The sequence below is a fragment of the Chlorocebus sabaeus genome, chromosome 25 (genome assembly GCF_047675955.1).
Source record: "Chlorocebus sabaeus isolate Y175 chromosome 25, mChlSab1.0.hap1, whole genome shotgun sequence".
NCBI classification, from domain to species: Eukaryota; Metazoa; Chordata; class Mammalia; order Primates; family Cercopithecidae; genus Chlorocebus; species Chlorocebus sabaeus.
This window is the reverse complement of record NC_132928.1, coordinates 79,062,132-79,087,912: the sequence shown is the minus strand read 5'-3', so window position 1 is coordinate 79,087,912 and position 25,781 is coordinate 79,062,132. Positions and strand designations below refer to the sequence as shown.

General features: G+C 41.9%; 1 protein-coding gene across 7 annotated transcripts in view; it reads left to right on the top strand.

Annotated features, from left to right (window-relative positions):
• RGS7 (regulator of G protein signaling 7) overlaps window positions 1–25,781 on the top strand; it is a 571,447-nt gene that overhangs the window by 207,185 nt on the left and 338,481 nt on the right. The window contains exon 1 of one of the 7 annotated variants that reach the window (XM_037986187.2): window positions 10,645–11,005. The exons of the other annotated variants lie outside the window; for them this stretch is intronic. The gene's annotated coding sequence lies outside the window, so the exon portion shown is untranslated. Of the gene's footprint in view, window positions 1–10,644; window positions 11,006–25,781 lie in introns of those variants that run through there. 7 annotated transcript variants of the gene reach the window in all.

The following is a 25,781-nucleotide window of genomic DNA, read 5'->3' as shown; positions in this document are numbered from 1 at the left end:
ATCTTGAAAATATAGCCAGACAAACAGCACTTCTCGAAGCAGACCCAGGACAGCACATCCACAGAGATGATTAGGCTTCTGCTGAGGAGTGCTGGCTCTTTGAAAGCAGTCACACAGCGGGTTAACACCCTGCCTCCATGCTGCTCAGTGAAACATTGCATTTATGGCTTCCCAAGGAAGGGGGAGTCTTTATGTAGGTTCACAAAGCTGCTTCCGTGAACCGCAAGAAGTAATAATGGTCAGGTGTTTGGCCCAACGTCGCTGTGAAGCTGTGAGAATAGTAGTAGTGAGTCTTACCTACAGTGTATTTGGATGTGTGTGCCTGTGCATGTCCACATGTGTGTGTGATGGATGCGTTTGCAGGAAAAGTTTGGTATAAACAGCAGAGAAATAAACAACATATGTGCCAGCACATGTATGTCAATTTGGATGAGGATTTGAATTTTTTTAACAGGAGACACTGTTGTTCAGCTTCCAGAACTACTCTGTTTGAAAATGCTCATATATATATGTATGAGGAACAAACTAGAAAAGCTAGATTTTTACTATAAAATCTACTAAAATCTTTACAGTACTGCCTTAGTGCACTCAGGCAGCTATAACAAAATATCATAGACTGAGTGGCTTACAAACAATAGAAATGTATTTCTCCGAGTTCTGGAGACTGACAAATCTAAGATCAAGGCACTGGCAGATTTAGTCACCAGTGAGGTTTCATTCTCTGGTTCACAGATGTTTCCTTCTCGCTATATTTTCTCATGGCAGAAAGGACAATCTCCCTCAGGCCTCCTTTATAAGGGCACTAATCTCGTTCATGAGGCTTTGCCCTCATGATCTAATCAGCTCTTGAAACCCCCACTTCTTAAGACAGTGGTAATTACATTTCAGCATATGAATTTCTGGGGGGGAACAATTCAGACCATAACAGTGGTAGTATTTCACATAAATAAGTGGTTTAATTCTATTAAAGGTACATCCCTCCTTGCTCTCTGATATGGTTTGGCTGTGTTTCCACCCAAATCTCATCTTGAATTCCCACGTGTTGTGAGAGGGACCTGGTGGGAGGTGATTGAATCATGAGGGGCAAGTCTTTCCTGTGCTGTTCTTGTGATAGTGAACAAGTCTATGAGATCTGATGGTTTTAGAAAGAGGAGTTCGCCTGTACAAACTCTCTCTCTTTGCCTGCTGCCACCCATGTAAGACATGACTTGCTCCTCCTTGCCTTCTGCCATGATTGTAAGGCTTCCCCAGTTACATGGAACTGCACATCCAATTAAACCTCTTTCTTTTGTAAATTGCTCAGTCTCGGGTATGTCTTTATCAGTAGCATGAAAATGGACTAATACAGTAAATTGACCAGTAGAGTGGGGTGTTGCTGAAAAGATATACAAACACATGAAAATGACTTTGGAACTGGGTAATAGGCAGAGGTTGGAATAATTTGGAGGGCTCGGAAGAAGACAGTAAAATGTGAGAAAATTTGGAACTCCCTAGAGACTTGTTGAATGGCTCTGACAAAAATGCTGATAGTGATAGGAACAATCAGATCCAGGCTGAGGTGGTCTCAGATGGAGATGAGGAACTTCTTGGGAACTAGAGCAAAGATGACCCTTGTTATGTTTTAGCAAAGAGACTGGCAGCATTGTGCTCCTGCCTTAGATATTTGTGGAACTTTGAACTTGAGAGAGATGATTTAGGGTATCTGGCAGAAGAAATTTCTAAGTAGCAAACCATTCGAGAGATGACTTTGGTGTTGTTAACTGTTTTGGTACAGTTTTATAAGGGAAGTAGAGCATAAAAGTTTGGAAAATTTGCAGCCTGACAATGCAATAGAAAAGAAAATCCCACTTTTCTGAGGAGAAATTCAAGCTGGCTGCAGAAATTTGCATAAGTAATGAGGAGCTGAATGTTAATCACCAAGACAATGGGGAAAATGTCTCCAGGGCATGTCTGAGGTCTTCATGGCAGCCCCTCCCATCACAGACCTGGAGGCCTAGGAGGAAAAAGTGGTTTCATGGGCCAGGCCCAGGATCCCCATGCTATCTGCAGCCTAGGGACTTGTCCTTCATCCCAGGCACTCCAGCCATGGCTGAAAGGGGTTGACATAGAGTTCAATCCATTGCTTTAGAGGGTTAAAACCTCAGTCCTTGGCAGGTTCCACATGGTGTTGAGCCTGAGAGTCCACAGAAGTCAATAATAGAGGTTTTGGAACCTCTGCCTAGATTTCAGAAGGTGTATGGAAATGCCTGGAAGTCCAGGCAGAAGTCTACTGCAGGGGCAGGGCTCTCATGGAGAAGCCCTGCTAGGGTAGTGCAAAAGGGAAATGTAGGTTCAGAGCACCCACACAGAGTCCCTACTGGGGTAGTGCATAATGGAGCTGTGAGAAGGCCACCATCCTTCAGACCTCAGAATGGTAGATCCACTGACAGCTTGCACTATGCACCTGGAAAAGCTGCAGGCACTCAGTGCCAGCCCATGAAAGCAGCCAGGAGGGAGGCTGTACCCTGCAAAGCCACAGGAGTGGAGCTGCCCAAGACCATGGGAACTCACCTCTTGCATCAGTGTGACCTGGATGTGAGACATGGAGTCAAAGGAGATCATTTTGGAGCTTTAAGATTTGACTGCCCCATTGGATTTTGGACTTACATGGGGCCTGTAGCCCCTTTGTTTTGGCCAATTTCTCCCATTTGGAACAGCTGTCTTTACTCAGTGCCTATACCCCCACAGTGTCTAGGAAGTAACTAACCTGCTTTTGATTGTACAGGCTCATAAGTGGAAGGGACCTGGCTTATCTCGGATGAGACTTTGGACGGTGGACTCTTGAGTTAATGCTGAAATGGGTTAAGACTTTGGGGGACTGTTGGGAAGGCATGATTGGTTTTGAAATGTGGGGCATGAGATTTCCCAGGGACCAAGGGCTTAATGATATGGTTAGTCTGTATCCGCACCCAAATCTCATCTTGAATTATAGTTCCCATAATTCCCACACGTGTGAGGGAGCCTATGGGAGGTAATTGAATCATGGGGGTGGCTACCCCCATGCTGTTCTTGTGATAGTAAGTTTTCAAAAGATTTGATGGTTCGTAAGAGACTTTTCCTGCTTAGCTTGACACTCACTCCGTCCTGCCACCCTGTGAGGAAGGTGCCTTCTTCTCCTTTGTCTTCCACCATGACTGTAAGTTTCTGAGGCCTCCTCAGCAATGCAGAACCATAAATCAATTAAACCTCTTTCCTTTATAAATTACTCAGTCTCAGGTGTTTCTTCATAGCAGTGTGAGAATGGACTAATGCAGTGAGTCTGCAGTGGCCCAGGGATCTGCATTTGAATGTGGCATTTGTGACAGTTACAGCACTTGGGGATTCCCAGCTCCTTGTCCCTGGCTTGGCTAGGCAGATTTGAACTGCCTCATGGCTATTTCCTCCTGGGCTGGCCCTCTTAGGAAGCTTTACATGAGTCTTTATTCCTTTCTTCCCCTTGCTCCTTATCTCATTCTCCAAATCAGTAGAGAATTTAGACAGTTAGCAATTCATAACTCCAATCTGAATAAATAACATCTACTAAAAAACGCCTGTATGGACAGGCTTTTAGAGTCATTGCCCTCCTCTGGGTTAGGGAGAGCTGCTCAGATGACTTTAAGGAAACTGAAAAAAGCTTTTACATTTTTGTGCTGTTTGGGGTGAAGGTGGTGGGAACTGTCTCCTACTCCAAGTGAGTACAAAACAAGGTAGAGGGTGACAAGTCCTCCTGAAAAGCCCAAGGTGCTACAAGATCAGAGGTGAACAGACACTGGTGGGTAACGTTGTGTCAAATATGTCTGAAGAAATTACTTTAAGTTAATGATTAGCACTAACCCTTTGTTTTATGCGTAAAAGTGCTGGTCTTACGTTTCACAAAGGAGTTTTGGTAATCCCCTGTATCAATCACAGTCCCAGCAAAAAGAAGGCACACTTGAAAAATGAGAGTTAAAGATGCTGTGTCCAGGCTGGGCTTGGTGGCTCATACCTGTAATCTTGGTACTTTGAGAGGCCAAGGCAGGAGGATTGCTTGAGCTCAGGAGTTCAAGACCAGCCTAGGTCACATAAGAAGTAGGAAGACCCTGTCTCTACAAAAAAATTCAGAATTAGCCAGGCATGGTGACACTTGCCCGTAGTCCTACCTACTCAACAGGCCAAGGCAGGAGCATCACTTGAGTCCAGGAGTTCGAGACCAGCCTGGGCAACAAAACAAGATGCTATCTCTATTCTATTTAAATAAATAAATAATTAAAAGGAAGCTCTCTCCAGAAGGGCTGACAAGCATAAGGGACCTGTTAGTGGGTGGAGAAGAATAAGGGACCAGTCACCCAAAACAGCCCTTACCATCTCTAACCCTGAAGGTACGAGAGCAGGGAGCTCTTGGTAGGAGCTTTCAAGGGTATTTAGCCCCTGGAAAGGGTCTGCTTGGGCTTGGCCAGAACTAAGGCAAGGCAGGGAAAGGCAGTGGCTACTTCCAAACTGCAGCCCACAGTGAGGAATGCTCTTCAGTGCTGCTGTCTTCCTGCTCGTGTCTCCATCTGAGGCCAGACACAAGGGATCCTGGTACAAAGTCGGCCTCCAGAGCACAGATTAGGGGAGAGAAGAGAGAAGAGCAGGTCTGGAGGGTCAGCAGGAACATGCAGCAGGCTCTTCCTCTGCAGGGCTGGTCACATAAAGGGGTAGCACACAGAAACAGGACAATTATTGGGTGCCATTCTCTAAAAGAATCCATGCAGGCTGACACCAAGGTGATGATTATAGACACTCAGACAATAGTCTTAAGATCAGAAGAAGAGTTTTTTCTAAGTTGGGGATTTATAGTGACAAGAAAAGATTAGTTGAGAATAATCAAATGAATGTATTTTGAAATAAATGCTTTATCAGAAAGCATGGCATAAATGCATGAAAAGACGTTGAACATCAATCATCGTTAGGGAAATGCAAATCAAAACCACAGTGAGATACCACTAAACACTCAGAACAATGGTTATTAAAAAAACAAAAAACAAAAAAACAGACGATAAGGAATGTTGGCCAGGATGTGAATTAAGACCCCCTCACACTTGCTGATGGGAATATGAAATGGTGCAGACATTTTGGAGAATGGTTTGGCAGTTTCTTAAAAACGTCAACCTAAGTTGACCATTTGATCCAATGATTCCACTTCCAAATATCCACTATTTACCAAAAGGAAGTAAAAACATATTTCTATCCAAATAATGGCACATTAATGTTGGCTGAAGCATTCTTCACAGTTATTTCTAAAGTGGAAACAACCCTAACGCGTGTCACAACTGGTAAATGGATAAACAAAATGTAGTACATTTATACAATGGAATGCTATCTGGGAAAGAGAGAAATAGAGGAAGAATAGAAGGAAGGAAGGAAGGAACAAAGGAAGGAAGGAAGAGAGGGAGGGAAGAAGGAAGGGAGGGAGGGAGGAAGGAAGGAAGGAAAGAAGGAAAGGTGGGGAGGAAAGGAGAGTGGGAGGAAGAAAATGGAAGCAGGGAGAGAGGAAGAAAGGAAGGAAAGAGAGAGAGAGAAGAAGGAAGGGAGAGAGCAAGGAAGGAGGAAGATTGGTGTCAATAAGGAAGGGAACAGTCTATTGACACATGCTACAACATAGATGAACTTAAAAAAAAAAATCTGCCAAGTAAAAGAAGCCAGACACATATTGTATGGTTCCATTTATATGAAATGTCCAGAAAAGGCCAATTTGCAGAGACAGAATTTTGAGATATTTTAAATTTTTTATAATGTCTCCCTTCTCTTTGGTCCTGGAGTTGAGTGTTACTGATTGTTTTGTATCATGTATTACAGAAAAAAGCCTGGACTTTGTAATTTGCTTAATGCCTAGTGCGTTTGTTTAGCTTTAATCTGGATTATGGGGATTTGTTTTTTTTTTAAAAAAAGCATATATTATGAGGAAAAACATGGAAAGCTGTTAACAAAAATGAACATAGCAAAAAATGGAAATAGCCACCAAAGCTTTTAAAGAAATATTTTTGAAGAGAAATTCTAATCATAAGTGGAAAGGGTCGAGATGAGGATTAAACAGGGGATACAGAAAATAAGCAAGACAGGTGAAATAGAGGAGGCACCGCCTATGCAATCACCTTAATTCTCAAACTCTAAGTATCCATGGCTCTGCTACAGCTAGACCAAGACAACAGATATGGTACTTCCAGTAACCAAGTTCCACAGAAGCCAGGCGTGTGTGCACTGGACTCTCCCTGCATGCTGTGTGCTGTGTGGCATTCGTGTTGCCCTCTTTACTCTCCCCTGTACACATGGGAGGTTCTTGCCTCCATGTGTCCAACTGTGTTCAGCTGGCTCCTGATGCTGAAAACATTCCTCTCCTCTCTTTCCTGCATCCTTTCCAACTCCTCACTGAAGATCCCCCCACAATTTTGGTTGACTGTGACAGCTCCCATTTCTGACACCTGTATCTCTTATTATCTGTGTTACAACTTTTGGTTCTTGATTATATTAAATTTAGGGATTGATTATAATTTAGCTTGTTATTCCCTAATTTCTTTTCTTTTCTTTTCTTTTCTGAGATGGAGTCTTGCTCTGTTACCCAGGCTGGAGTGCAGTGGCATGATCTCAGCTCATTGCAACCTCCACCTCCCGGGTTCAAGTGATTCTCCCAAGTAGGCTAGCCTTACAGGCACGCACCACCATGCCCGGCTAATTTTTGTATTTTTTGTAGAGATGGGGTTTCACCATGTTGGCCAGGCTAAACTTGAACTCCCGACCTCAGGTGATCCACCCACTTCAGTCTTCCAAAGTGCTGGGATTACAGGCGTGAGCCACGGTGCCCGGCCATTATTCCCTAATTTCTTTGTGTTCATGCATATGATCTTTTCACATGATCGCGTTCAAGTTCCTTTTGGATAGCATATAAGCACACACCTTTGCAACCCATTAGAAGCAGTGATATGATTTGTAGTATTTGCCAGTTGCTGTGGTATGGATACTCCTGCCATTGCCAGTTTCGAACTATCACTTGTTTAACAGGTTCTCATATAATTCCTGAAAATTTAAGAACCTGCTCTTTTGAGCAGGTGTGTGCCAGCTCCAGCACATACTGCATCCCGAATTGAGCTTAATGTGACTGGCGTTCAGCAGCCTGCCGGGACAGCCTGAGTTGGCCTGTGTCGGAAGTTGTGGCAGTTGAACATTCAGGATCTGATAATGAATATAAAATTTGGGCGCTCAAAGTCATAAAACACCATAGGTAAGCTCTTACATATTTACATTCCCTAAAACAATAATAAAAGGAACACAATAAATAAAGATATCAATAACATTCTACATATCTTTTTTTTTTTTTTTTTTTTGAGACGGAGTCTTGCTCGTAGCCCGGGCTGGACTGCAGTGGCCGGATCTCAGCTCACTGCAAGCTCCGCCTCCCGGGTTTACGCCATTCTCCTGCCTCAGCCTCCGGAGTAGCTGGGACTACAGGCGCCCGCCACCTCGCCCGGCTAGGTTTTTTTTGTATTTTTAGTAGAGACGGGGTTTCACCGTGTTAGCCAGGATGGTCTCGATCTCCTGACCTCGTGATCCGCCCGTCTCGGCCTCCCAAAGTGCTGGGATTACAGGCTTGAGCCACCGCGCCCGGCCACATTCTACATATCTTAAATCAATAATAGGTTCAGTGTTTTTAATTTGGTTATAATTCATTAAAGTTGTTTAATGTAGACTTTGTGTCACTTTCTGATTGAAGCCTTAGAAATGCAAAGACCTGGGAAACATACATTTCCCTCAAGGAGCTCACAGCAGGAAAGAAAGAAAAGGAAAAAGAAATGCCAATAAAATACAGTCTTTGATATTACAACATTAAACAGCATAGATCCTAGAGTTGAGGGGAGAGAGGAAGGAGTAGGAAAGAATAAGGATGAACTTCCTGAAGACACGATGCCTGAACAGAGTCTTCAGGGACCATACGTCCCTACAACCCTTAGAAATGTCTTCCTCAGCTAAGGTGGCCACAACAGCTGAATGTAATGCACATTGTTTAGGAGTTAGCTTTATAATAGAATTTTGCCTTTGCTTCAGTAGGCATCATTCAGTGATGATGCAAGCCACAAACAGATTAACAGAAAGCTCATCTTCATGGCTTCTTTAGTGCCCTTCTAGCTCTGACATATGAAAATTATACATTTTTTAAGGCAAAGGAAGGGGAACAGAGCCTGGATGCCAAAGCATTGCAAACACTAAGCAAGAATAATATGATTCTCATTTGTAATTTTTTTTACATGTGAAATCACAAATGCACTTGAGCTGAACTAAGGCAGTCTCCGAAAGAACTGAAAATGAAATCAAGGTGGGAACAAAACACATAATCTTCTTTGTTCTCTACGAAAGAGAGGATAGCCATCTTCAGGTTTCCAGATGGTTTTGTTGTGCCGTCACCTGGCCTTTCCTGGGTGCTACCTAGGAGCTTTGCGACTGTAGCTCAAGATTGGTGCACAGTGCTCCGCATGGCACCTCACTGTGGGACTGTGCTGTGGCCACACAAGGCAGGAGAGTGCTCTAGGGTGACACTCCCCTCTATGCCACGAACATCTCCCCTTACCTCCAAAACACTAGAGCCGGTTTTCCCAATGTGCCATCCAATAAAAGTCTCCACTGTGATTACTTGTGGAGGGGGTGAAGACTGATGTGCAAAGATGAGGATTCCTGGACCCCACCTTAGAAAAAGGCTCAGTCAGAATCTCTGGGAGCTGGGCCTTGAAATCAGTATTTTAATCAAGCTCCTAAAGTAATGAGGACCTTAGCACAGTATCTGACACTGCAGACTGTCTATGCATGTTTTTTAATTGAACAAAACTTATCTTTCCTCCACCATCTAACCACACCCACTTGAAATATCTTCACTTACCGGCTAGTGAAGGGATTTGGTGGATGATAGATCTTATTTGGCATTTTATTTCCCCTTAAAAAGACTCATATATTGTTTGTAACGCTCTCTGTCTTTTTTATTGTCCTCAGTCAACAAGTTTTCTCATTCTTCAAATATGTCTTTCTTTAGAAAACCAAACTAGTTTATTTTTTGACATTATCATGTAGCCACCCAAGGGGTTCGTCCTGCCACTGCATAAAGAAAGGCCACTGGTCGGGTGGCCGAGGCAGGAGAATTGCTTGAACCCGGGAGGCAGAGGTGGCAGTGAGCAGATATCCCATCATTGCACTCCAGCCTGGGCAACTCCGTCTCAAATAAAATAATAAAAAAAGGCCACTGGCATTGTAGTAGAGAGTTTAATAGACATGAGGCCGGCTGCACCACGTGGGAGATGGAGATCCCACTCAGATCATCTTGCTCAAAGCTCTTTGGTTAGGGGTTTTTCAAGGGCGGTTTCAGGAAAAGGGTGGGGGTGGCCAGGTAACAGGTGCTTGCTGCTGATTGGTTGGGCAAAGATGAAATCATAGGGGGCTGAAACTGTCCTCCTGCAGGCCAGATCACTTCTGGGTTGGGCCACAGGAGTGGGGTTGTTGGTCCAGCTGTAGCCATGAGTGTCAGACACGCAAAAACTTGGAAAGATATCTCAAAAGGCCAATCTATAATAGTGGTGGTGTTTGCAAGAGTAACTGGGGAAGTTGCATGTCTTATAACCCCTGGAATAATGTCTGCACCTTAGCAGAACTTAGGCTGATGACCTCCTATTAGCTTTACAAAAGTGGTTGAGTTTGGGGTAAGGCCTATTATCATGTAAACTGTAGCCTAAATGTTTTCCAAAGTTAGCTTGGCCCACTAGCCCAGGAATAATTAAGGGAAAGGCAAGGTGTGGGTTGGGTTACCTTAGCTTACTGTTATAATTTTCTCACTAATATAACTTTTGCAAAGGCGGTTTCAATCATGCAAAAACAAATACACACACATAATTTTATGTAAAAGTCAATTAAAACAGAAAATGTAGATGATTACCATTGTTGAGTCTCCTTCAGATGGTGAAACTGATTTCCACTGCCCTCTGATTGATTTTTCAAAAACTGACTTCATGTTTAGGGAAGGGTGCTTATGTATTTTATGGACCATTGAAAAGGAATGGGGTGTCCACTTTGGGCATTTCATATGGAATATGCAGGTGGGCATTCTTGTGTTGGACCATCTTTATGTGACCTGATATTGACATTTAAGTTGCAACGGTCAGTCAGTGAGTTTTAGCTCAGCTTCCATGCAGCTCCCACAGTGACTCCCAGAAATAGGCCAGCGGAATTGTTTGACCACCTCTCAATCATTATTCAGGTTTTTTCCACAAGACTCTGCCAAACCTGGGAGCCTGAGTTTAGGATCCTTTTTCCCTAGGTAAACACAGTGCCGTTATTCCCTCAAAAGAGGGTTGCAAAAAGGTAGGAGAGGCATCCCAGAAGTGGTGAGTGTAAGGTTCTCGGCTCGAACCCGAGAGCACGCCAATGCCAACAGACAACATGAGGCAGTGTGGAGAAACATGCTGTTTTTTTTTTTGTTTTGTTTTGTTTTTGTTTTTGTTTTTGTTTTTGTTTTTGAGACGGACTCTCCCTCTCTCACCCAGGCTGGAGTGCAGTGACGCAATCTCGGCTCACTACAAGCTCCGCCTCCCGGGTTCACACCATTCTCCTGCCTCCGCCTCCGGAGTAGCTGGGACTACAGGCGCCCGCCACCTCACCTGGCTAATCTTTTGCATTTTTAGTAGAGACGGGGTTTCACTATGTTAGATCGAGCCAGGATGGTCTCGATCTCCTGACCTCGTGATCCACCCATCTCGGCCTCCCAACGTGCTGGGATTGCAGGCGTGAGCCACCGCGCCCGGCCGCAACTTGCTGTTTTAATGAGCGCCTGGGTGCAGGCGGGCTGAGGCCTCAAATGGCGTCAGCCTCAAATGAGGACGGGACAGGGGTTTTACGGTCCTCTCTAAACAGGAAATGCCCCAGTCTGACGTGACCGCTGCATAGTGCCCTGACGGCCTCCTTCTCCATCTTCAGCGGGACGTGTCTTCCAGCCAGGGTAGGTGTCTTCCGGCCGGCTCTCCTCCTGCTTCTGCTCTCTTGCTGACCCACGCTGCTGACACAAGTGGCCTGGCGTCTTGGGACCGGGCCTGATAAGGGAGGAGTTACTCATCCCTTCAAGCTTTCAGGCCCGGGGAGAATCTTTCAGTGAGGAACTGGTAGAACTCCTTTTCCTTTCTAGTTATGGTAAACCTTTCCCTCTTCTCAGCACTCCGCTTCCTCTCTCTCCCATTCATTTCCCGCAAGCCCCTCCCCTCTCTTGCAAAAAGCAGGGCGCTTTCCCTTGCGGGCCTTTCATAAACGCGAGAGTGACTTCTGCTTCTACGGAGTAGATGTGGGGATAGTCATCTAATATCCGTTCTACTCTCAGATTTCTCCAGATTTCCTCCTAATTCAGTATTCAGTCAAGATTCTCGCTTTACATTTAGTTGTTACATGTCTTACCTCTTTGTAGTATAAAATAATAATTGCATTTTATATACATATGTAGATGTTCAAACACCACACACACACACACACACACACAATTAACTTTTGGAAGAGTTCAGGCTAATAGTCTAGTAGAAGTCCCCTGACATTCTGTCATTCTGGATTTGTCATATGGTTTCCCCGTAGTGTCATTTAACTTGGTTTCTTGATTTCCATATAATTTGGAAGTTAGGTCTGGAGCAGCACTGCCCAACAGATCTTGCTGTGAGTATGTCTGTTCCTTATTGGTGCTACCCAATACAGTAGCCACCAGCCATATGTGAGAGGGCTAGGGCGATAGAGGAAAATAAATTCTAACTTATTTAACTTAAATTATTCCAAATTTAAATCTAAATAGTCACATGTGGCTAATGGCTACCATATTGGGCAGTGCAGGATGGGATGCTTTATTAGATCCAGGATAGAGATTTTGGCAAGGATAGATGATGTCGTGGACTTACTGCCTCCCTTTGCTGTGATGTCGTGGACTTACTGCCTTCCTTTGCTGGATGGCATCTCATTCATTCTCTCTCTCCCTCTTTCTCTCTCTCTTTCTTTTCCTCTTCCTCTCTCTCTCCCTCTTTCTTATTGTGAACTCATGAATGCTTTTTGAAGCTAGTTTTTGAATTCTTTGATATAGTTTGATTTAAGTTAGTCTTTGGCACAACAAATTGTCACCAGTTCGCCTTGACCAAACCTAGACTTGGTATTAACTGGTTTGTTTTTTGCTTGTTTGTTGTTTCTGGTAAGGTATGGTATTTAGAAACCAGGATCAGGGAACTAAATGTTTCTGAACCTTTTCAGTAGAAACTCTAAGGGAAATTACGTTTATAATCTTTGGTTCACACTGTGTTTTTCAATTCAAATTTAATATTACAAAAAAATTAAGTGGGAGAAAATTAATATTATGAGTGTTCTTTTTCTTGGTTTCTTTTTTTTATATTTGTATCTCCTTTCCCTTAGAAAAAACATCATGGTGGCTAATATTATCCACGTATCTCTTTAGTTTTCTACAATGTTTTCTCAAAATTAGAATATCACTACTAGCAAACCCATTAATAAATTTAAGGTATGCTTTCAGACCTTTTTTTTTTGCCCTTAGACTTATACATCCCACTAAAATGGGTCAAAGAACTATTTCCAAAAATTATTTGAGATAATTATTTTTTCTCTGTGGCTTATCAAATTGATATATAGTTGATTTCATTTATTGCTATTTATATTCAACTTTATGTAAAAATGGTTTTATTTTTCTCTTTTATTTCTTATTATAATTACATTTTCTATTCTTTATGAATGTAAATAAAAAGCATTTCAGTTGTATTGTAATTTTTACAATGTACTACAATACCCTTATATTACTATTTTCCACAACTTTTTCTGTAGAAAATGTATTCTAGTATTAATAAGTTGAATTGTCAGGTGCGGTGGCTCATGCTTGTAATCCCAGCACTTTGGGAGGCCGAGGCAGGTGGATCACAAGGTCAGGAGATCAACACTATTCTGGCTAACATAGTGAAACCCCATCTCTACTAAAAATATAAAAAATTAGCCAGATGTGGTGGCGGGCGCCTGTAGTCTCAGCTACTCAGGAGGCTGAGGCAGGAGAATGGTGTGAACCTGGAAGGCAGAGCTTGCAGTGAGCCGAGATCGTGCCACTGCACTCCAGCCTGGGCGACAGAGCTAGACTCCATCTAAAATAAATAAATAAATAAATAAATAAATAATAAGTTGAATTATTGACAGACTTTAACAGTAAAACCCATTTATTAACTTTGAGATTGCATGTATTCTGTGAACTTTAAGGCTAATGTATCGCCCCCTCAAAAAAATGGAAGTACCTCTTCTCCCAAATATGTGTCATGGGCTTTCATGATGTCCTGCACTTGTGACAACTGTGTTTGATTATTTCATTGTGGGATTTGTTTTTTTCGTTTAATTTAAACAAACATTGATGGAAGCATTACTCTTTGCCAAGTGTTTTAGTTCTTGTTAATTACTGATACAGCCTGTAAACTGCATGGGGACAGGGGTCCTATCTGTCCCATCCTGTCATCTCCACTCATAGTACCTCTGGCCCAGCATAGGTGCTCCATAAATGAATATTAAGTGGATACATGATTAAACAATTCTCTGGGCTCCACTCTCCATGTGGAAATGGGAAAATCATTCAATCAAATCCATGTTAAATTCTAACACAATTCTGATGCATGGCCACCTGGGAAAAAAGTAGACCTCCCTGCCCAGTTCTTTTATATTTTAATGATTTCTGTGTATACCACGTTAAGTACAAGTATAAAATTGCCTTCAGGCTTTCAAAGAGGATTAAATTGTATTTATGGGAGCCTCTCATTAACGAAAAAGTGATCGGAATCCTTGGCTCTTGGAGCCTGGTGGTCCTTTGCGAGACATGCCACACTAATAGACTACCACTCTTTCTCTCTATTAAGGACAATCCATCACGTTTTCCAGTTGGGATGAATGATAATGCCACATTTAGTTTTCTGTATTTTTAAGCATCATCTCTTCTTAACAGGATGTGTAATGTGATTCAAGCTGATGTGATGAGGCAGACCATTAACAAAATGTCTTTCAGTCTCTGCTTGATTAATAAATATTTCCTCTGCATTTTATTATGGGCAGCTTGCAGAGGGAGCCAAAGTTTATTACTTTCTTTTTTTTTTAATCAGTGAAGTAACATCAGCTATTATGCATAATCAGTTCCAGCTTGTACATTTGTAATGTTTTGATTTAGAATAGTAAAAAGGAAAGAGGACAGTGAAAGCTGCAATGAGAGAAAATTCTGGTAAATGCATAACAGTTCAGGTGCCTCTCATTTTTGCTTTTTAAATACTTGTCTACTTTGCCCCCAACTCCCAGACATATGTCTAAAATGAATCTCTTTCTTACACCCAACAATTTTTACCAGTCTTCTAGAAACAGTAGTTCTCAAAGTGTGGTTCCGAACCAGCAACAGCAGCTAGTGTAGCCTGAGAAATTGTTAAAAATGCAAATTTTCGGGCTCTACATGGTCCTGCTGACTTGGCAACTCTGGAAGTTCGGTCCAGCTATCTGTTTTTACTAGCCCTGTTGGTAATTCTGATGCAAATTCAAGTTGGAAAACTATTGTTCTAGAAAGAGTGAAATAACATCCTCATCTTAGTGATTAGATTCAAGTAAATGAGTAGACATTGAAATTCCCTCACATTTCTAGTCATTTGGCTTTTTTTTTTTTCCTATGTGCTATGGTGTTTAGTTTAATTCGAGAATCAGTATGACTGGAAGGTATTTTTATTTTCAAGGTACAGAGAGAAATGTACCTTGAAATGTACCTAATGGAGAAAAATGTATTTTACTCATTTAAAAAAAATGAATCATGTCATTGGCATAAAGACGTCATTCTTCAAATCAGCATTAAATAAGTATCTGTAACAAAGTTAATGTGGCTTTCTAAATTGCTGCCATCATCATGATGTTACAGCCAATTCTTCCAGAGTAGAATTATCTGGCCTCTTGTGGGTTTTTTTTTCTTCTTTTTTTTTTTGTAATTAAACCTTTTATCCTATTATTTTGCATTTAACTGTTATTAATACATATCATCAAAGATGGATAGGACAGAGAAAGGAGCTGTCACCTTTAATTATATCTGGAAGGGATGTTAAAAAAATAAAAAGGAACCCAAATACCAAATCTAACCTTTAATGGTTCAGATAAGGATAGCAATGCTCAGGGAAGTCAAGTGACCTGTAAAATTCAGATATTTTGTGTTTTAGTTCAGTATGTTTTCCACTGTTTGTTATTAGTAGTTCTTGTCCCTACTTAGTAAAAGATTTTAGAGTTATCAACTCAGAAATACTTTTTTTTGGCATAAAGGATGAGTGAATTTGACCTTAGAATTTTTCTTATTGTCCCTCTTCTCACTAACAGACATGGATAGTTGAAAGCTACCTAAAGGATTTGTAGCAGTATTTACTTCCTAAATGTTGCCAAGCAGAATAGCAAATTCATTCCAGGACATTTTTTAAATGTGTCAAAATCATCCTAGTTCTTATAAAAGAGGAAATGAACAATGGCCCATCATACAATTAAAAGCATTGGTTCAGAGCCTAGTGAATTAAAAAAAAAAATTGATGTGAATCACTTAAAATGGGTAGTTGACTCTCAAATTAATCCTTGGAAAATTAAAGGAACATCTAGTGAAGTATATTATTTTTGGGCTTTTTATCTAAAAGTGGTTACCAAGTGGGTTCTTGCTGGGCTAGAAAAATTCTAACCTCCACTTCCATTTTTTTCTCCTTTTTAAAGTTAGCCAAATAATTTTCATGCCACATAAAAGTTTAATAGCTCCATCTACAATGATGCATTGGCAAACTGAAGGATGCAGTTGCTTAGCAGTGACAGTAACTTTCTCACTATATCCTTGCCCTAGTAATAGCTTCAGAGAAGTGGAGCATAGTGATGATAGAATATCAAAATTTGCAATTCTAAAATACTCGGAAGACACTCAGTTACATCTTTAATTTGATGTAATAGGAATTCTTGAAAAGTAATTTTAAAATAACGTTAGATCTCAGATGCACTTTGGTTGATTACCTGAGTCACCTCCCCCACCCCTTTGCTAAGATGCTCCCACGTGCTTTAGGGCAGTGCAGGGGAGTTGTAGAAGGACCAGCAGCATCAGTAATACCTGGAACTTTTTTGGAAATACAAACTCATGGGGCCCACTCTATACCTCCTGATTTCCAGGCGGAGCTCAGAAATCTCTTTTAATAAGCTCTCCAAGTAACTGATGTGCACTCAAGTTTGAGAACTACTGCTCTTTGGGGGGTTGATTATGTCTGTTTTATTCTCTCTGCCAGTGATTATTGGCTTCTAAAATATACTTAACCCAACTCTAGCTGATGTGACCTAAAAAGATTTCTTCTGTGAGGGTGCTGGCAATGCTTTTTTGCTACTTAAAGAAAGGAAAAGTAAGAGATTGACGCTATTTTTGCCTTTGAGCGCAAGCATGTAAAAATGTGACAGTGTTGTGGCTGGGAAGGTCCCATGCTGGTGATGTAGAGTCAAAATACGGAAAGAATCTGACTTAACCAAATCTGAAATCATTCTGCCTCGGGACTTTACTTCATTTTGTGAAATTTAAAAACAAACAAAAAACTCTTTATTGCTTGAAGTGTTTTGAGTTCCGTTTTATTTGTTGTTTGTTTCTAGCAGCCAGTATCCCCTCAGTGGTACACTTGAACACACAAGGTCATTTATGGCATTTTGCAAGAAAATCTTACGGTGAATTTCAGTGTTACTTATAGCATGGAGACTGAGAGTAAGAAGCTCACCTGTTTTTATATCACTTCTGTTTTAAAAACTTTTTCAAAATGTTAGAGAAGTATAATTTGGAGAAATTATCTAAAGTTATGTTTAATTACATCTCTCCTCCATGCTAGTTGTGTATAAATAGTAGTTGTCCTTCTGTTAACATTTTGAAGAAGGACTATCAATATAACAATCAATTTAGTTGTTCAACTGGTATTTAGTCTGCTTTCTTTCTAGCCCCAAGGGAGCATATCATTATGGGGTAGGGAAATGTAAATTAATCCAAAGCTAAAATATCTTAAGAGTTATCACCCTTTATATGAAATTCCCTACTGATTCCTCTGAAGAGGTCTTTTTTGGCTATTATTCAGCATATCCAAATAGCATTTAAATACTCAATTTCTGGGAAGTTGCTTTATAAAATAATTTTGAAATATTTTAGAGAGATGTAAATTATTTGTATATATTTACATATATACATATACTGTGTAATTTATATTTTTGACATTATAAAATATTTTCTGAACTTTCAAAATTTATTTATTTATTTTGAGATGGAGTCTCGCTCTGTTACCCAGGCTGGAGTGCAGTGGCACGATCTCGGCTCACTGTAACCTCCATCCCGGGTTCAAGCGATTCTCGAGCCTCAGCCTCCCCAGTAGCTAGGACTACATGTGAGCACTGCCACCATGCCAAGTAAATTTTTGTATTTTTAGTAGAGACAGGGTTTTACCATGTTAGCCAGGTTGGTCTCAAACTCCTGATGTCAAGTGATCTGCCCACCTCGGCCTCCCAAAGTGCTGGGATTACAAGCGTGAGCCACCACACCTGGCCATTTTTTGAACTTTTTTATTGAGGCGAGATCTTGCTCTGTGGCCCAGGCTGGAGTGCAGTGGCATGATCTCAGCTCACTGCAACCTCTACCTCCTGAGTTCACGCCATTCTCCTGCCTCAGCCTCCTGAGTAGCTAGGACTATAGGCGCCCGTCACCACGCCCGGCTACTTTTTTGTGTTTTTAGTAGAGACAGGGTTTCACCATGTTAGCCAGGATGGTCTCGATCTCTTGACCTCGTGATCCACCCGCCTTGGCCTCCCAAAGTGCTGGGATTACAGGCATGAGCCACACGCCCGGCCCATTTTCTGAACTTTTTAGATAACATACTGCTCTATATTTCCTCTTCAAATCTATTCAACTGTACTTTTTTTTTCAAGTATACTTTAAAAGCTCAATGTTATTATTTTTGGTTGAAATTTATCATCCTCTTATCTTTCTGAAATATGCTACATCATTTGTAGAGAACAATCTCCAAAACTACGTTTTTATATCAAATACATATATCTATATACTAATATTTGTAGTCAACACTATTTAAACTTCTATTAATTTCAACTGATAAAATGGAAAGTTATTTTTAAGTGGCTGTCAAGTAGGGATTATTGACTGATTTAGTAGTTTATTTTTAGCTTAATAGAATTGTGCTTTCTATATGACTTCAATCTTTAAAATGTGTTGAGACATGCTTTATGACTAATATATGGTTACTTTTTATAATTGTTGTATGTGAGCTTAAAAAAATATGTATTCTGAAAAAATTGCCCAAACATTTCAAGGATTTTTTATTTGTTAGAATAACTCCTATTTATACTTCAAGGCTCAGTTACTTCCTCAGGTAAGGCGTTCTGATAGTATCAAGCAGAATTAGATGCTGCTTCTTCTGGACTCTTTCTGTGATATTACCTTGACATTGAATTGAAATTTAAACATTTATGTACATATTCTCCTTAGACCATAAGATGCTAAGGCCAAATTTATCTTCTAAATTACCTTTACTACTGTACCTAATCTAATTCTGTACCTTTCACATAGTAGGCACTTGGAAAGTGTTTCTGGAATGAAGGAAGGAAGGAAAAAAGAAGTGAACAATAGTATGGTGATATATTAGGTTTAATTATATGCTTAGGACTCTATAAGGTTGGTTTCTATAGTTAGACAATGCTGTCACCTAGACCAAAAAAAAAAAAAAAAAAAATCAACTAAGGTTGCTAAATAAAGAATGCACAATTCGAAAAGGAGAAATAATTATAGCTAACATTTATGTAGCATTTCTCTCTACCAGGCACTTTCCTACGCTCTCTAGTGGGTGTATGGGGGGCTGGAGGTAGGAGGTAAACTCATTTGATCCTCATAATAACTCCATGAGAAGGATACTGTTGTATTTAGCACATCTATTTTTCAGATGCTGAGGCTGAGGCAACAAAATGCTGAGTAACTTTCCCAAGGTCAGAAACTAGAGAGTAGCAGAGCTGGACATTTGACCCAAGCAGGCTTGCTCGAGAGCTCGTTGCATGAACTCCCGTGCCCCATTACCTCTCAATAAATATAAAGGGGCTGGGCATGGTGGCTTGTGCCTGTAATCCCAGCACTTTGGGAGGCCAAGGCGGGTGGATCACCTGAGGTCTGGAGTTTGAGACCAGCCTGACCAACATGGAGAAACCCCGTCTCTACTAAAAATACAAAATTAGCCAGGCGTGGTGGTGCATGCCTGTAATCCCAGCTACTCAGGAGGCTGAGGCAGGAGAATCGCTTGAACCCGGGAGGTGGAGGTTGTGGTGAGCCAAGATCGCACCACTGCACTCCAGCCTGGCAACAAGAGCAAAACTCTGTCTCAAAATAATAATAAAAATAAATAAATAAATAAATAAATAAATAGATAAATATAAATGGGAAACCTCGATTAGTCCCATTTTAAAGAGCAAAAGCAGCTACATTTGAAAACTCTTTGTAAGGCAACATTATCTTATAACACTAGAAAGGGGTCACCAAGACACCAGGTCCCAGCTTAGCTTCTTCTCTGTGCTCCCTGTGGGCGACCTTCGGAGTCACTTAACTTCTGTCTCTCCTGGCTCCCTCTGTGCGTTAGAGATAAGGGCATTTTTTCCTCTCATCGGGAGAAGCTGCAAGGATTGCTAAAATAATGTCTGAAGGCACTTTCAGTTCCTAAGAGGAAATAAGATCGAGGTAGAAAAAGGGATTTAATGTATGCCTGTCCTTATCCTTTATAAACTAGATGGGGAGTATCTCAGCCCCAGGCTGCTTCTGTCAGGGTCACCCTGAAGAGGACCTTACTTAGAGTAATAAATATTTACACCCTTATTATTTTCTAAGCACCTACTATGTGTCTAAATTAGTTTAGACAAAGAGAGTGTTTTATTTTTTTAGCAACAGGCATGATAATTTTGTCTAACTAGAGAAGTGCCTTTGTTGGGAAAATTCCTTGCAGAGCATATTTAGGATAGAAGCTGAAAGCTGAGTGGGAGGGCGGCTGCTGTGGGAGATCAGAGGAGGAACCCTTGGTTTTCTGTGGATCGAAGGGAGGATGAGTTCAGTGTGTGTGTGTGTGTCCCCATGTCTTTGTGCATGTCAGATATCTGGATGACTGGAGGAAAGAGGGTCAAGGACCTAGAGAAATTGGAATACTGTGCAGTGAGATATAGCCGTCTCATTGTTATCCCCTTAAACATTACATGGATTCTAGGAAACCTCATAAAATGCTTAGAGTGAGTAGCATCGTTACAGAGACTAGTGGAAGAACTGAGTATGGACTCTGCAAGGTGCAGGCACAGAAAATGACTGCCTTTGTGGATACAGCTGAGCCGTGAAAAGAATGGCCACAAATACCCAGTTGGCCTAAGACTTCTTCACACTGTCCAATGGGAGGGTCAAAGCAATCCTACATACGCCATGAGGACACGGAGTCTCCAGCTGACATCTAGATTACAGTCGTGAAGTAAAAAGGCATGACCATGCAAAACGATTGGCCATCCCAAGTAGTATTTTCTGCATAATGTCTTGGGAGGGAGCAAATGCTTTAGGCTTTGAGGGAGGCCTCACACTTCTGTATATAACCAAGTTTCTTGAGGCCTCAGCAGTTAGTACAGAGAGAATCCACTGATGAGTAACAAGTTCGCTGGCCTTTGCCTCTGCCTACCTGCAGCCCCTGCAGTGTCCTATCACTACTGCCCTAGCTCTCCTGGGAGGTCCCGAGATATGTCTCACGTGCCCACACAATAGGCTCAGCTCCCAGGGGGCCCTTCCTTTTTCTGCTGGCGACCAAATGGGCCCCATGCACTGGGCATCTCCTGCCATGATTCAGGTTCCAGCAGACACCACTCTGCAGGAAGCCCAGATTGGTTCCAAAGCATTACTGCTGGCTTCTATCTAATGCCTCCACAGTTTCAATATAACTGCCTCGTATTAAAGGTAGAAGTTTTCTTTTGAACGCCACCCCTAACCCTCTATCCCAGCCTTAAGAGGGAATAGGGCTGTCCTCAAAACCACTTTTCCATCTATTGACTAATGCTTTTATAAAGCTTGATAGAGGAAAACAAAAATGCATTTTCTGGTTCTTCTTTTCTTTCTTTTTTATTTTTTTCAAAGAGACAAGGTCTCACTCTGTCACCCAGGCTGGAGTGCAGTGGTGCAGTGGAGTTCACTGCAGCCTCAACCTCCTGGGCTCAAGCAATCCTCCCACTTTAGCCTCCCAAGTAGCTGGGACTATAGGCGTGCAGTACTATGCCTGGTTAATTTTTTTTTTTTTTTTTTTTTTTTTTTTTTTTTTTTGCTGGAGATGGAGTCTCACTAATGTTGCCCAGACTGATCTTGAACTCCTGGTCTCAAGCAATCCTCCCGCCTCAGCCTCCCAAAGAGCTGGAAGTAGAGGCTTCAGCTACCATGCCATCCTGGTTCTTCTTAAGAGGGATACACTTTAAGCACATCCCTGGCTTAGCCCCACCCCTTTATTAACCCCTGACCTGGGAAATTGGAGTGATTCAGTTCATCAGTAACTTTCAGAAAAATATCTGAGTATGTTTGGTTCATTTTTATTCCTCTTTTGGTCAAGCTTTCCCCAAGGGGAACACGTTCTCCTGCTTCTCCAGGGGCAGGCCCTCTTCTAAGATGAGGGTGGACAGCATGGTGGGGGATGCCCAGTCCCGTGATACCATGACTGGGGCACAGGTCTGCATCATTCTGGGTTGAGCATTATTCTGGGCTTATTTGATGCCAAAACCTAAAGCCTCTTTTCTTTTTTTTCTTTTTTTGAAATGGAGTTTCACTCTTGTTGCTCAGGCTGGAATGCAATGGTGCAATCTCAGCTCCACAACCTCCACCTCCCGGGTTCAAGCAATTCTCCTCCTTTAGCCTCCCGAGTAGCTGGGATTACAGGCATGCACCACCACACCTGGCTAATTTTTGTATTTTTAGTAGAGACAGGATTTCACCATGTTGGTCAGGCTGGTCTCAAACTCCCGACCTCAGGTGATCCACCCGCCTTGGCATCCCAAAGTGCTGGGATTACAGGCGTGAGCCACCGTGCCGGGCCCATGTTCTCTTTTATTGCCCCTGAGCTTTGGTTGATTATTTCTAAGGGAGAATCCACTTGCCAGGGTGTCGGTCATAATTAGAATTGTGGGAATAGTGGCATCGTCTCTGTTTCATCCAGCCATAACTGCCTGAACTAAGGCAGTTATTTTATAGACAGAAAGGAGCAGCTGGGTTGGGGAGGCCTTGGTGAGGTAGATAGGCTGATTAAATAATGAATGAGTGATGAAAAAGAGGGAGCTGTTAATCCAGCCAGACGGAAGGCCTCAGAGCCAAGGGTGTTGCTGAGGCTAAGGATCTGGGGACTGCAGCAGGGCAGGCTCTGGGGCAAGTCATCAAAAAGCCCTGATTGACACCACCCCTGTTCATGTCCTCTAGGGTTCCTGAGCACTTGTGAGAGTAGCTATGTTGAATTCCAGAGTTCTCTGTGATTGCACTAAAGCAGGAACTTTTCTTCATTTATTCACGTGTCTGACAATCACTTATCAAGCACCTAATGTTTACAGATGGTCCCCAACTTAATGTGGTTCCACTTAGGATTTTTCAACTAGACCGCGGTGTGAAAGAGATACACATTCAGTAGAAACCATATTTTGACTACCCATATGATCACTGTGATTTTCACTTTCAGCATAGGAGTCAATAAATCAAGTGGGACATTCAACACTTTATTATAAGATAGGCTTTGTCTTAGATTATTTTGTCAAACTGTAGGCTAATGTAAGTGCTCTGAGCACAGTTAAGGTAAGACGAGGCTAAGCTATGATGTTTGGTAGGTTAGGTGTTTTTTGTTTGTTTGTTTTGTTTTGTTTTGTTTTTCTTTGTGATGGAGTTTCCTCTTGTTGCCCAGGCTAGAGTGCAGTGGTGCAATCTCAGCTCACTGCAATCTCTGCCTCCCGGGTTCAAGCGAGTCTCCTGTGTCAGCCTCCCAAGTAGCTAGGATTACAGGCATGCGCCACCATGCCTGGCTAATTTTTGTATTTAGTAGAGATGGGGTTTCACCATGTTAGTCAAGCTGGTCTCGAACTCCTGATCTCAGGTGATCCGCCAGCTTGAGCCTCCCAAAGTGCTGGGGTTACAGGCGTGAGACACCATGCCCAGCCAGTTAGGTGTATTAAATGCATTTTTACTTACAATATTTTCAACTTATGATGAGTTTATCAGGACATAACCCTGTGGTTGAGTCAAGGAGAATCTGTGGTACACACTAGGCATCCAGATGGCAGAGAATAGTGAGAAAGCTAAATAGAAGGTATAAGTACTACCTACAGATCACATATTCATTTACTTTTTCACTCTCTACTCCTTCAGCTTGCCAACAGGATGAATGAAGTGCCAAGGGCTGAATTACTTTTGTGTGAACCCACTGAACAATTTCACTGAAGATGGCAGCTGCATTTGCATAACAAAAGCAATGTATAAGTGATTTTTCAAAAAAGTAATAAAGCTGTCTTAGAACAGAACTTAATAATTACCTTCAAAAAAAGAATTAAGGCCAGGCACAGTGGCTCATGCCTGTAATCCCAGCATTTTGGGAGGCCAAGACAGGAGAATTGCTTAAGCCCAGGAGTTTGAAACCAGCCTGCACAGCAAAGATCTCGTCTCTACAAAAAATTTAAGAGTTAGCCAGGTGTGGTATCACACAACTGTGGTCCCAGCTACTAGGGAGGAGAATCTGCTTGAGCTGGGAGGTTGAGGCTGCAGTGAGCCATGATCTTGCCACTGCACTCTAGCTTGGGTGACGCAGTGAAACCCTGTCTCCAAAAAAAAAAAAAAAAAGAATTAACAATTGCAGCACAGGTGGATAGACTAGCATATATATAAACTCTTTCTTCTCTAAACCTCAAAGTCGCAAGTTTATCATGATAAGACATTTAGAGTCGTATATTCTCCTATAAGCTTCCAAACAATACACTCTGTCATCCACCCTCACTCCCAGACATGTTATACTGGAAAGCCAAGCCATAGCTTGTCACCTTTTATGTAAGTCTACACTGTTATAACATACATATTCAAACAAGTTTTCAAGTGATGATTTTGTTTTTGCTGCTCTTTAGACATTTTGTTTTTGTTCCTTTTCCTTTTGTTGTCCTTTCGTCACTCGACCTAGATCCGTGCATACCTCAAGGTCTCTCCCAGGTGTATACCACTAAACCTTAGCCCTTGAAATTCTCCTGCAGAACAAGTTGCTGCAGCTATGCTGTTTTGGAAGCACTGCAAACCGTAATTCCTTTTGAGAGATATTTGGAGCAAGTTAGAAAAGTAAAACCTCTGGAAGGTTTTTGACATCTGTCCAATACTTTTTTTCACCCAGTATTTTACAAACAATTTGGTCTCTGAATTCCTTTTCCTGATGTCATCTATTTACTGTCAAAATCTGTGAAGCAATCTTCAGAGTCAGGAGCCCAGGCAGGGGGAGTAATGGAGTAAGGAGTAAGTGAGGTCATAATCTGGAGAGAAGTATTCATGGAGCGATAACCTGTTAGACCTGGAGCAAAGCCTTCTTCTGGGGTCTAAATATAGGTATGGTGTCCTCGCCTTGAGTTTTCTCCAAAGTCCAAATTGCAGTGTGAAGCAGGCTTACTTAACCTATTTAAAATGTGCCTCACTCGTGCACCTGCGCTCTAAACCCTCTATCCTCCATTTCTTAAACTATGGGCACCAAACTCCATAGCCTGCTGCTGTGCTATCAGGAGTGACCCTTGTCAGCTTGTTTCCCTATTTTCCTCTCTATCTAGAGGCCTTGGTTTTTCTAGGCCTGAGATCATTTTGGACACATATGTGTACTGGTAAAAAGATCTCTGTACAGTACAAAATTTCCACCCATAAGAATTTCACAGTTTAGGCCAGGCACCGTGGCTCATGCCTGTAATCCCCACACTTTGGGAAGGTGAGGCAGGTGGATCACCTGAGCCCAGGAGTTTGAGACCAGCTTATGCAACATAGCAAGACTCCATCTCTACAAAAGATGAAAATTAGCCAGGCATAGTGGTGCACATCTGTAGTCCCAGCTACTCAAGAGACTGAGGCAGGAAGATTGCTTGAACCCTGGAGTTCCAGGCTGTGGTGAACTGTGATCGTGCCACTGCGCTCCAGCCTGGGCAACAGAGCAAGACTCTGTCTCTAAAACAAAACAACAACAAAACAAATACAAATACAACATTAATTGATAACAGACCTATGATGATAGTGGTATGTAGAGATCAAGGTGTGTGAGAAAAGGCTCCTCAAAGCCCCTGAACTTGAGCAGAATCTTGCAGGGTAAGCCCATGTTCACCAGGTAGGCAGGCATGAGGATGGCTCACCTGGGAAACTGATCAAAAACTCCAGTGTGGGAAGGATGGGGATTGCATTGAGGATGTGGAGGACCTCATAATATGCCACGTACTTTGAGCTTTATCCTAAAGACAAAAGAGAAAATCAAAGTATTGTCAATAAGAGAGAAAAATGAGGAGATTTACTTACAACACACCACTCAGACCACAATGTGGAAGCTGGCTTTGAAGAGATCAAGGCTGCATAGGAAAGTGTGATGTGCTATTATTTGAGTTGCAAACTGGGCTAGTCATTGTGACTTGCGAGAATAACTGAAAGGCAAGCTCTGCTGTTTTAGAAA